Source organism: Myzus persicae, unplaced genomic scaffold (assembly GCF_001856785.1).
Source record: "Myzus persicae strain clone G006 unplaced genomic scaffold, MPER_G0061.0, whole genome shotgun sequence".
Lineage (NCBI taxonomy): Eukaryota > Metazoa > Arthropoda > Insecta > Hemiptera > Aphididae > Myzus > Myzus persicae.
Window position 1 is genome coordinate 44,005 of NW_019101568.1, and position 12,129 is coordinate 56,133.

General features: G+C 25.8%; 1 protein-coding gene across 1 annotated transcript in view; it reads right to left on the reverse strand.

Moving 5' to 3' along the window:
- The window catches only part of LOC111029603 (neurotrimin-like), a 146,287-nt gene that overhangs the window by 20,417 nt on the left and 113,741 nt on the right, over positions 1-12,129 (reverse strand). The window lies entirely within an intron of this gene.

Below are 12,129 nucleotides of genomic sequence, written 5' to 3' on the forward strand. Positions count from 1 at the left end.
ATTGATTATTACATTAATAATTGTATTATAATTCAAGTTTTACGAGTCCGTACAGATCAGTTAATAATAAAACATTTGCTGTATCATGATATTTTACTCATTTAATAGATCCACATAAATATACTAATTGGACCAACATTTATTCAGATCGAATGTTTTGTAGACATTTTACGAATTAATTAGGCAGATTTTTTTTGTTCGCTAAAAGTTTGATTGCAAAACTATGAATTTTATTTTTATAAATATTGGGGTAGGTTATTTTTTGATACCTAGTAATATTTTCAGCATCAGTTTAGAATTCGGTATTATAATTTTGAAAGAGACTAGAAAAATAATTTTTAGCTGTAAATATATAGATTATGTGCTGATTTTATGTAATTTTGAATTTTGAGATAATTTAGAAGATGAATTTAGTATTAAAATATTTATTAAAATATATTTATATAATATTTTATGTTATTGAGACATGATGTGTTTGATCCAATTGTTATCAAAACATTGTCTGTATGTAGGTCAGTTGAAAGGCTTCTAATAATACATTTTTTTTATAGAATTTAGTGTTTGACAATTTTATTTTGTTTTTTTCGATACGTTATATTGTAAGGTAAAAGACAGGCAAGTTTGTTAATTTGAGCTCTGAATAAGTAACTATACTATTTCGTTTTGTTTTAGAGAGATGACCAACCCCAAGGGGAACACAATATTTGAGCTGTTGTCTTGACACTTTGAACAAAAAATAAGTTTTAGTATTCATTTTAAAAGAATAACATAGAGTGACAGTCAATGTCAAGTGCGGAACAACGACTGTATTTAATTTATATAAATTATTATTTTTTTATTTTGTTGAACTCCATTAGCAGAAAATAACTGTACAAGAAAATAAACAATATCAGAAATGGTCATAATATAGCTTTGATATTCATAAAAATGATGATTTGGGAGCAATGTTACTATGTTTACACATCAGTACACTACCGTGTACTTATTTCTAGAGTCATACGTCGTATAATATAATATACAGAAAAACATTTTATTTTGCTCTTAACCTCAAATATTTTTAAAAAATATTGCCTACTGTAATACTTATAAAATAATAATTTATACTATCAAAAAAAAAATAAATAAATAAATAAATAGACAGCCCTATTTTGACCGTAGTATAATATTCATATAGAGCAAAATAATTTATTAAATTTGAAATACAATTTTAATGGAGCTCGGAATATCCAAAAATTGGTAATGATTTGGTTTATAACATTGATCCGTGATTGTTGGTCCTCGCCATTATTGCATTGTTGTTTCCTCATATTCCATAAAAAACGTAGGTTATACGTAAAAAACTACTTATACTTATTCTTATACTTACTTATAATATTATTGTGATTATCATAAATATTAGAATTTTTACGTTAGTTAATACGTTTTCCGAATGAACATTTTACACAATATATTATAGTAGGTACCTGTGTATTATGCATTTATGCTGAGTTCTGCGAGTAAAAAAAAAATACGATTACATTCGAGTTGTACAGTCTGCTGAATAACAATACCCGTGTAATACACAAAATATAATAATATAATGCCATTATAATCTATATAATATTATGGACGTGAGGCATAGGTTCAACTTTTAGATATCACATATAACGTAATTTATGCAATAAACGTTTTAACTTAATACCATTTCTGGGCTGAGTGCCGTTTTTTCTAATCTGCAGGTGCATCATAGGTATTGCCGTGTTATTCGTTTAAATATAAAGTGCTTCAATGATACAAATTCCTTTATTTTTATAACTATGAATGAATGAATGTTCTTTAAATTGTTTGGCGTGCACGAAGATATTAGGTATTTAAAATATATATGTATATAATTATTAAAACTAAATTTGAAATATAATTTACAAACAACTCTTCATTTTCAACATATTGCAGTGTATAATTACTGTGGCGAGAAAGAGTAGTAGGTATGAACCATAATAATATTTCATAACAAAATATCAAATGTTATACTTTCAAAATTGGTTTTCTCAAAAGTCAAAGAAGATTTCTACTATAAATTCGTTTATTATCCAATAAAATATTGAACGTCTTTGAATATTTTTAGACTAAATTTATTTATTATTATTACTAACTATACCAAATAAGTTTTTAAGGAAAATGAATAATTCACAGAAAGTATTCGCATGAACTGATTTATTTTCTAATTCTAAAGTCACTACAGTAATTATCGATTTATGTAACTAAAATAACTGATATATAGGTGCAACCAGCAATTGTTTCGATATTTATAACTATAATTATTATATACATTATATACATGGTTATTAATCTATGATGTAATCTATAAATGTATCTTTTAAATTTAAAATTTGATATTTAAACCTATTTTAATTTTTTGATATTAGTTTACTCATATACTAAATCGTATTATAGAAATATTATGAAGCTATATTACTTATATGTTGAAGAAATAAAGGTACGAAAATCCTATTCGCAGAACTGCCAATCCAATGTAGTCTAGTTGTAAAACTTTAGAATCCAATTCACGACCATTCTAGAATGTCTATTTTCTTTACGTGCAAAAGACACATATAAAGGAACAAGTGCATTTTTATTTTCTAAAACATGTCTAGAATAATGTTTGTCCTTTCGTTTTTCATAAACATTTGTTAGAATTATCATGTGACATAGCCCATAGTTGACTATTCGGTCCTTGAAAACTACATATTACTTATAAATAGTTATATTGACTTTTAATTGTATTAATGTTGTTCATCCGAAAAAATATTTGCTGTTTTTTTTTTTTTATAATGTTGTCTCTAACTATAAGTAAATTGTCAATTATTAAGTTTGTATGCTGTCATGTTAAACCTTATAACTTCAGTTACCATTTCAACTTAACAATTTATTTATTACTTTTATTTTGTGTTTGTTATTTTATTTTTGTGGTCTTCTCTAATTATTTAAGTTTTTTTTTCTTAAACAAAACATTAAATTTCAAATAAATGTAATTATAAACTGAACGTTTGTTTATTGTTTCTCATTCTAACTGTTTTGATTATTTTTGTTAGGAGTATTCAATCTTTAGATAGTTTAAATAACCAATACACTATAATATTTATATTAGGTACGTATAATAATTAATTAGATAAATAATTTGGTAATGTATTATATTTATACCACCTATGATACTGGTAATATTAATTCAACTAAATATTAACAATACATTTTACATTGTAATATTTTAAACCTTGCATACAATTATACTTAATAAAAGTATCAATGCCTAGAATTATTAGTACACTGCCACATTATTATCTTTTGAGCTCTTTCATTCTTTTTAGTTCACTTTTATATCCCTCTGGATTTTTCTACCTTATTATGCAACTTTTCACATCTCTTTCATTCCACATAAATCTCCGTGTTATTAAACTCATACGCTTTCACTTTTATTCTACCCAAACATACAAATCCCATATACTTTCCACTTATTTCGCTTCTGCTTTCAATTTTGTTTACAATACCTGTGGATATAATATAGGTCCCGTCTCAATCAAAGTCAAGTTACAATTTAATGTTGAATAATGTTTTTGGCTTCAAAACGTAAAAACCAAATGCCCATACCAATTTTACACTATTTTATTCCTATGACTTGAAGTTGTTTTTAAGTCCTTCACGAGGTACCAAGATTACCATTTTCTTTTTTTTTTTGTATATATAAATGAGTTTCAAACTAAAATGGTTTATTGTCATCTTGTATTCTTGTGAACGATGCAATATATTGTTATACACATATACCCATATCATAAACATTACAATAAATAGTTAAACCGTAATCGAATTTAATTTTGCTTTAGACACTGTGTTATAAGATTTTGTTCTATAATCGTATAATTGTCGAGCTGTCATAGAACAGACTAAAAACTAATTTAAGAAAAAAAAAACATTTTAAACTTAAATATGAATGATTCTTATAGGTACTATATGAAGGATAATCATAAAGATTTTACGTAATATTTAGTTTACCTTAATACGTTTTAACTATTATCCCATTGCGGTTTAATTTAATTAAGCCCACGGCACTGACCAAGTACCTATACCCTATGGTACATACTACATACCCAATGAAAAAAAAATAGGAAACCACGGTCACTATACACTCACTACGCCACTGATTATACATTTATACTATACAGCACAATACTCTACAGTTTGATTTTCGCTACTGGCGTTGTGAAGTTTAATCATCACTTTAATCACTTTGTCATACACATAATTAATCCACTTATATAATTTTATAATGCTATGTATAAATTTACCATAGTATGAAATACTATAATAATATATTATTATGTATAATATACAGGCTCCGCCACCATGTCATGCATCATGCTTTTCAGACGTTACAAACAAAACATTAATGATCAATTTTTATTTGTACACTATCTAAAACAGTAACCGCAATATAGATATAATAGTTCATCTACTCCCTTGCCGTCGTTGAAACCATTAACTTTCAACTTAATCTGGTTTACCGCTATTTAGCGAACTTGGAAACTCTAACACATCGAGAAACTATTTTCTAGACGTTCTATTGTATTGGCTAATTGTATTTGTCGTAAGATTCATTGATGTACAGCGTATACATTTTAATAACCAAATAAATTTAGTTATTATAATCTGTGGTAAATAGCTACATACCTAGTTTAAGTATTATAATATCAGTACATTCACTTTGTAACTGATGTGTAATTTGAAAAATAAATGAGTAATTTGAAATTAGTATCATTTATACACGATTATTTAAAAATAATTTAAATATTACACTTCTTTTAATAGATCAATACAAAATTAGCACTAAAAACCCACTAGATCAATTAGGTATCTAATATAAATTTGAGTTAAATATTAATAGATTGTTTAAAAATTGATATATGAAAAATATATATACAAGAGATTTATAAATAAATGAAATGCGCGACTTAAAAGTTGAATGCAATATTGTAAAATACTGTTTCTTACAACTAATATTAAAACTCTATCTATATTAGTTATTTATATATTATTTTTTTGTTTAAATTCAATATGTTTTTGTAACGTTTACAGTATGTATTTCATATTTTTCTGTAATAGAATATTATAGTTATAAATATTTATATTTATATTTTTAACTTTCGTTATCATATTCTAACAGTCTAGTCAAATCAGTTGTAGATTATTATTTGGTAGTATGAAATGCTGCAGCACGTTGACTAAAATGGGACTTTAGAACAAGTTATTAAATGAGGTTTAGAAGAGAAAGCCTTTGGGAACGGTAGATGATTTAATTTTAGATGGGATAGCACGGTCTCTAAATTCATATTCTTTAGTAGGTATTTAGTATGAAGCCAGGAAAGGTTTAGATGTATATTTTGTTTGTATTATATTTAATTACTTTATTGTGTGTCTTTCTACAGTTACACGAAATGTCCTTAATTATTACATGCGCTTAAGATTATTACGTTTTAACACCACCACGCGCCTTGATGTTAATACATATAATTACAAGAATAAAAATATATTCAATTAAATAGTGAAAATTAGGGTTAGAGTAATTTTTAGTGACTCGTAAGAAACACGATTACCTTTTTTAATGCAGGTGTACTCTATATGTGCACAATCGAAAAGACAATTGCCATACATTTATCTGTTAATTATAATTATTTACTTCAATTTTAATACTAATAAGTAATTTTGTGTGTAACTTTGTTATGCAGCTAAGTACAAATGTGTGTAATATAAAATGTAATTTATTCTTATTGCCTTTTGACATATAGGTACCATGGTATATAGGTGTATTAACTACGGTGATAATAAATAATTTAGTTTCTAAAAGTTCATAAATAATTTAGCTTACAATTGATCATTATCGTCTAGATTAACATGGATATAATAATAATACTAATAATAAAAATAATAATAGAGCATGTTTTTTATTAAACATTCAAATGTATAAATTATTTACATTTTTGTAAATGTTACCTATTTACAATAATTTTTGATCCGTATCTGTCATTTTATATCGGTTTACCTATAATTTATTGTGTCTGTTTTAAACTATAAACAAACTTGACTATGCACCTATATTTTATAATCCAAAACCATTATGCAATACACGCTATATTGGTTTAAAATACATTTTACTGGACTGGAAATTATAATCCCCGAGGAGATCATATTATTCTATAGTGAATTTGCGTGGGATCATGAAAGAGATTAAAACATATGATTTAAAATCAAAACCAAACTCATATAAATCTCAACTAAATATACATATACACATATACCAAAGATGTTGTTAGGCCACTATATAAACACTGTTTATTTATTGTTATAACTGTTATTAAATGTCATAATACACATCATTCAGTACGTTGGCAATGTTTAAATGTAGACAGTACTTAATATACACTACATTGCTGAATACAGTGTTAAGTGTATTGTAACAGTTTTACGGCTTAGGGGTGATACGTATCTTTATACTCATTATGGTCAATCAAAATTATATAATATACGTAAAGTACTATAAACCCATGTTGTTTTATACAATATATATATATAATGTTTATGTAAATAGAATTACCCATAATATGTGAACTCAATTTACAAATAAATATATTTAAGATGAATATATACATTTGGAAATATCATCATGTCACTCAAAAAATAATCATTTTATAAAAGTATTTTGTTAGTAAAAAAAAATCAATTTTTTAATACAACTTATTCATTTTATTTTATTGCTGGTGTTACGCATTGGTACATTGTGTACATTGTTACATTTTTCAATATTTGGTATTCAATGATAACATTTTATCCATGCATTTATTTAACAATAATGTCTTAAAGTTAATTTTAATTTGTTACGGTAGAATGATACATGGGTACTAAAATATTTAGTTGTAAAATAACAATTTTAATTTCAATTTTGAATTGAACTAAGAATACATAAGATAATATAGTTATTATGAAAATAAATTTTACATAGTTTACAATTAGATAAATACACATACTAATTGTTAGACTGTATTAATATAAAATATTGATATTATTTTAAAATGTACTGCTTTATATATGTTTTTATAGCTTGAAAAAAGTCTTAAATATAATAACGATGTTTACAGAAATAAACTACATAACTACCCAATTCTTTTACGATACTACGTTTTCAAGGACTTCTCGTAACGATTAAATATGCATGAATTGTATTGGGGTGTACTTAAATAGGGATTTTATATTAGAAAGTAATCTTAGTGTTATTTATAAATACTGTTTTTATTTAACAGCTGTGAATAATTATAATTGGTAAATATAATGTTCAATATTAAAATAAATAAAAGCACTTTCTTTTTTTCGTAATAGGTTTAACAGATTTTAAAACCTAATTTTATTACATTTAAAATATTTCGTAGAACTGTTTTTATATTTCCCCAATTAAAATAATTAGATTTTTGAATAGTAGGTACTAGGTACTATAATATAAACATAATTCATAATTCATGTACTCTTAAACAAATTGTTTTTTATTTTTTGTGAAAAGTATCAAGTTAAGTAGGTATTTGTATGTTACATCATGACATAAATAATAAATGTTATCATTACTTCTTACACCTTATAGTTTTTGTATAAATACTAAATTGTCAAAATACTTAACACACATATTCTTATTATATTCATTGGAGTTATTTTTCTCAAGAAAAATCACTTAAAAATTTTTGTTTGATAAATGGTGCAATCCTATAATTTCGTTATTCAAGATATTGACTAATATAAGTACAGATACAAAATATGTATTATATAATATATTATGTTGAAAATTGGGTAGGTGATTATTTGTTTTTTTTTTTTTTTGAGGAAATTTCAAGTAATTTATCATTAATAATAAAAATGAAAAAAAAAAATTCAAACAAAAACCTAATGAGACGTAGAGAGGAAAAAAGTTTTCATTCAACGCTATTTTTGCCCGTCAGCTTGTGTTTGAAATATTTAACTACACTCATTTTTGATACGTAAGGCCTCGTCCCAAGTTTCCGTCATGGCTAATTGGATAGCAATTAGCGCATGCACTTGACTTAGAAATGAAAACGAGGAAAATACCACTTGAGGAAAAAAACAGTTAACGCGTATTATATATTAAGTTCATTTAATTTATTATACACCTCAGTTCTTCCAGCGACAACGATGACAACGATCCGCGTGCAGCATATATTATTATAATCGTGATGATTTCAGTGTGCTAATAATATTTTGAAGCACATATTACTGTTGACGTTTTGTTGTTGACAGACACCATAACTACTCTTAAACAATGTTATTATAATACGCCGTGTGGTTGGTGAACTCAAAAATTGTCTGAGACGAGCGTTTTATTTAAAACCAACCCAATCATGACCAACCCCACAAATATCCACCTATATTGCTAACCGTATTATGTTATCCGTGCTATTTAAAAATGCTTTAAGTGGTTTTTTATTTAAGCCGAAAAAAATTACAATGCACATTATCGTTTTCACCTAATGCAATTCGCGGAGTAGCCACATTTCACATACCTCTGTCGGTGTACAATTCACATGCATTGAAAAGCGGCAAACTTTTAAACTAATATCAGTATCGACGTGTGGTTTGTTTTATTTATGTGCTCAGCATTTAACGTGTCTATCCTAAGTAATAAGTATAATATTGTGCACCTTGGATAACACATTCCTCCACGCACAATGCACATAGTGAAATCGAATTAATTGTGTTCACTTATACTTCTGTTGGTTTAATTATGCCATTTTATCGATACACAATGCTTCAATGGGCTATAATGAAAGCATTAATTGAATAATCATACACTAGCATAATATAATTATGTGTAACACCTATATTATACTTCGGTGTCTTGAATTTTACAGCGAAATCGATTTTAGTGAGCAGAGCGGTGCCATAAAATGTTATTGTGATTTGTCGTCGGTAACCCTCCATTATTATTATTATTATTGTGGCAGTAGGGGGAGGTAAGATATAACATTAAACAATGCTATTGTTTTTGTTAAGACAAAATTATGACTGAGGCATAAATTACTGATATGAATTAATTCGATAAACGTCTAAATGTCATATGAAATACTGTGTATTAGTCACATGCAAAGAACAATTAATTGTACAGTAATTTAACACTATAATGATTCATATATGTTGCGATATACAAATGCATGAAAACAAAGTTTAGTGTAAGGGTTTCGTTTAGAATTCAATAAGAGTAAAGTTGTTATTCCTGCTATCGATATGTTCTTAATAATAATATTTGTTATCTGGCGGGTCATATAGGCAATTTCGGTACACCGGCGTGTAGGAGGCTTAAATATAGAGTATCAACGGATCGAATGTTTTTAGTATTTAATATTGATTGAATAGAAACACCATTTTTCCATTGAATAAAAGTGGTCAAATAAAATTAATGAAATAAATTATGTAACTACAGATTTATAATAAAAAAACAATATGTACGAGTGTATTATATAACATAATAATATATTAAAGATTGACCTTTTCTATTGTGTATATTTGATGAGCATTGTTATGAAAATTCATTGAAACCAATTTACACCTTAACGCCTGACTAGATAACACCTACTTAAAATAATCAGATTTTATATTTTTTTTAAATATTTGGGCTTATCGATTACAGCAAAAGTCGATTTTTGATTAAATATTTCTTATGATTATTAAAAAAAAAAAAAATTAGAAATAAATATAGGTTTTACAGCCATTTTATTGAAATATCAAAAATAGATTTCCATAAAAACTTAAAAGAGAGACTATATAGAAACTTAAATCTTTTTACAAAATTAAAATTCAGTTATATCAAGTATTTTGGTCAGACTTTTAGGTAATAAATCACGAAATGAATAGGCTCCTTCCAGCCTTTATAATGGGTCAATTTGTTCAATAAAATATCTTGCGATTTTTCTCTTCAAACTATGTCAGTAATATATGTAACGAGCTACATTACACTTATATAGAAATGTGCATGTGTTGTACTTTTTGTCAGTTCTACATTATAAGAAAATGTATAGGTATGTTGTGTTAGAGAACGATAATAAATAAAAAACGAATAAATAACTACATAATTAATTCCTAGGCTTAAAAATTATTTATTTATTTAAAAATAAATTGTTGGTTCAGTGCAGGATAAAAAGATATGCATAGATTTATGTATACATAAACAATATACATACTATTTAGTCAACTATAGTCATTCATACTAATAAAAGGTAGTTAATAATTAAAATATATATTACAAAAAAACAAGACAATTCCTCTGATTATATTGTTTTTGAATACACAATCTGTGTTATGACGGCCGTACACAAACAACAAGCTCACATTCTGATGATTTATTTTTTCGCCCACTGCATGGTCTTTTAAAATTTGTACAGGCAAAAATACTTGTGTTACAGTTTGTACCGAAATTTATCAGTAGATAACTTCCAATTGTTTTTTTAACAACCATCGTGACATCCGACAGACAGTTATCGCATTATTACATTTATTTATTTCTTATCCCATTGTTAACAATTTTTGCTTAAAACTCCATAATCACGATTTACGTCGACACGTTGAATGTAACGTGTTATTAGCCCGTAATAGGAATCGAGCAGCCGTAAACAATTACGTCTAAGAAGCAATTTACAGGTGAGAACGTCTACAAGAAAGAGATGTCAGGAATATTGGAGATAATTGTACGTGTTCGAGAGAATTAATAATAATTGGCTTCCGAAAAGGCATAACACGCTCTCACATTTTATCTACGTCAGTAGGAACTTAGAAAGATCGTTATTATTTGTAACACACCTTCATTTACTTAAAGAATGAATTCTATATAATCAATAAATTAATAACAATAATATGTCATAGGTATGCATTTCAAAATAGATAACTGTCGTTAAAAGCACACAGTTATACAATTGTATATATAATATGTAATGTCTTATGTATTATTGTACCTATTATTATTCATCTTAACTATGTAGTATCTTATATCTTTATATGTGTGGTATGTTGTACGATGACTTATTACTTTAAAACCTCTATAATTACAATAATTTTAATTGATCATTTATCCAACATTCTTGACACTTATAGTAATTTTACTGTAAATTGTGTTTTTATGAATTATCGTATACTACAGCTACCGATAACAATTGATAAATAAATAACACCGATTAAGCAGAAACACAGAGTTCATTAACATTTCATTTGCAAAAATAGTAAATTTATCAGAAAGTGAGTCAGGCAAAAATAAATTAAAAATCTTAGGTTGGTAAATATTCGAGTTTATTTTTTTTTATATAAAAAGAAGATGAGGAGTAGTCTTTGAATAAAGTAAATCATATTGTCATTGAACATGTTTATTGAATATTATAGGTACTTATCTATCTATGAAATGAAATATTTATCTTCAAAATTATTAATGAGCACAAACTAACAAAATAATATATATACGATATGGAATTTTAATTATTTATATTGACTGATATTATACTATTTGTGGTTAAAAATTATTTTTCCTAAGCGAATTTTTTATTTAGCATTTTCTACCATGGAGTGCAATTGAATATTTATAGTTGATATATTTGACATAGATATAACAATTTATTTTAAGTTTTATCACAATGTATATTAAAAAAAAAAAAACAGAATTATATCTATACGTTATAATTAGGAGAATATTCTTTATAGTTAAAACAATAATCCCAACAAACCTAGAAATAGTTCAAATTTTAATCATTGAGAATTATAATAATCAAAATTTTTGATTTAGTAACAAAATTATTTTTGAAAAGTACCTAATACGACTCAATATACGATAATCTGGCATAAATTAAGGTTACATTTTAAACTTCAAATGAACTTAAAAGATGGGGGATATATGATTTTAGGATTTACTGTTTAGTAAGGAATCAACAGCTATTATTGTTGGCTATATTGTATGGATTAATTTATATTTCAATGTTTGGTTTAAAGCTCTCATCAAAATAACTGAGTTGCACGTACAATATGAAGATATGATTTGTGTGTATGATGACGTTTAGAATTTGGTAT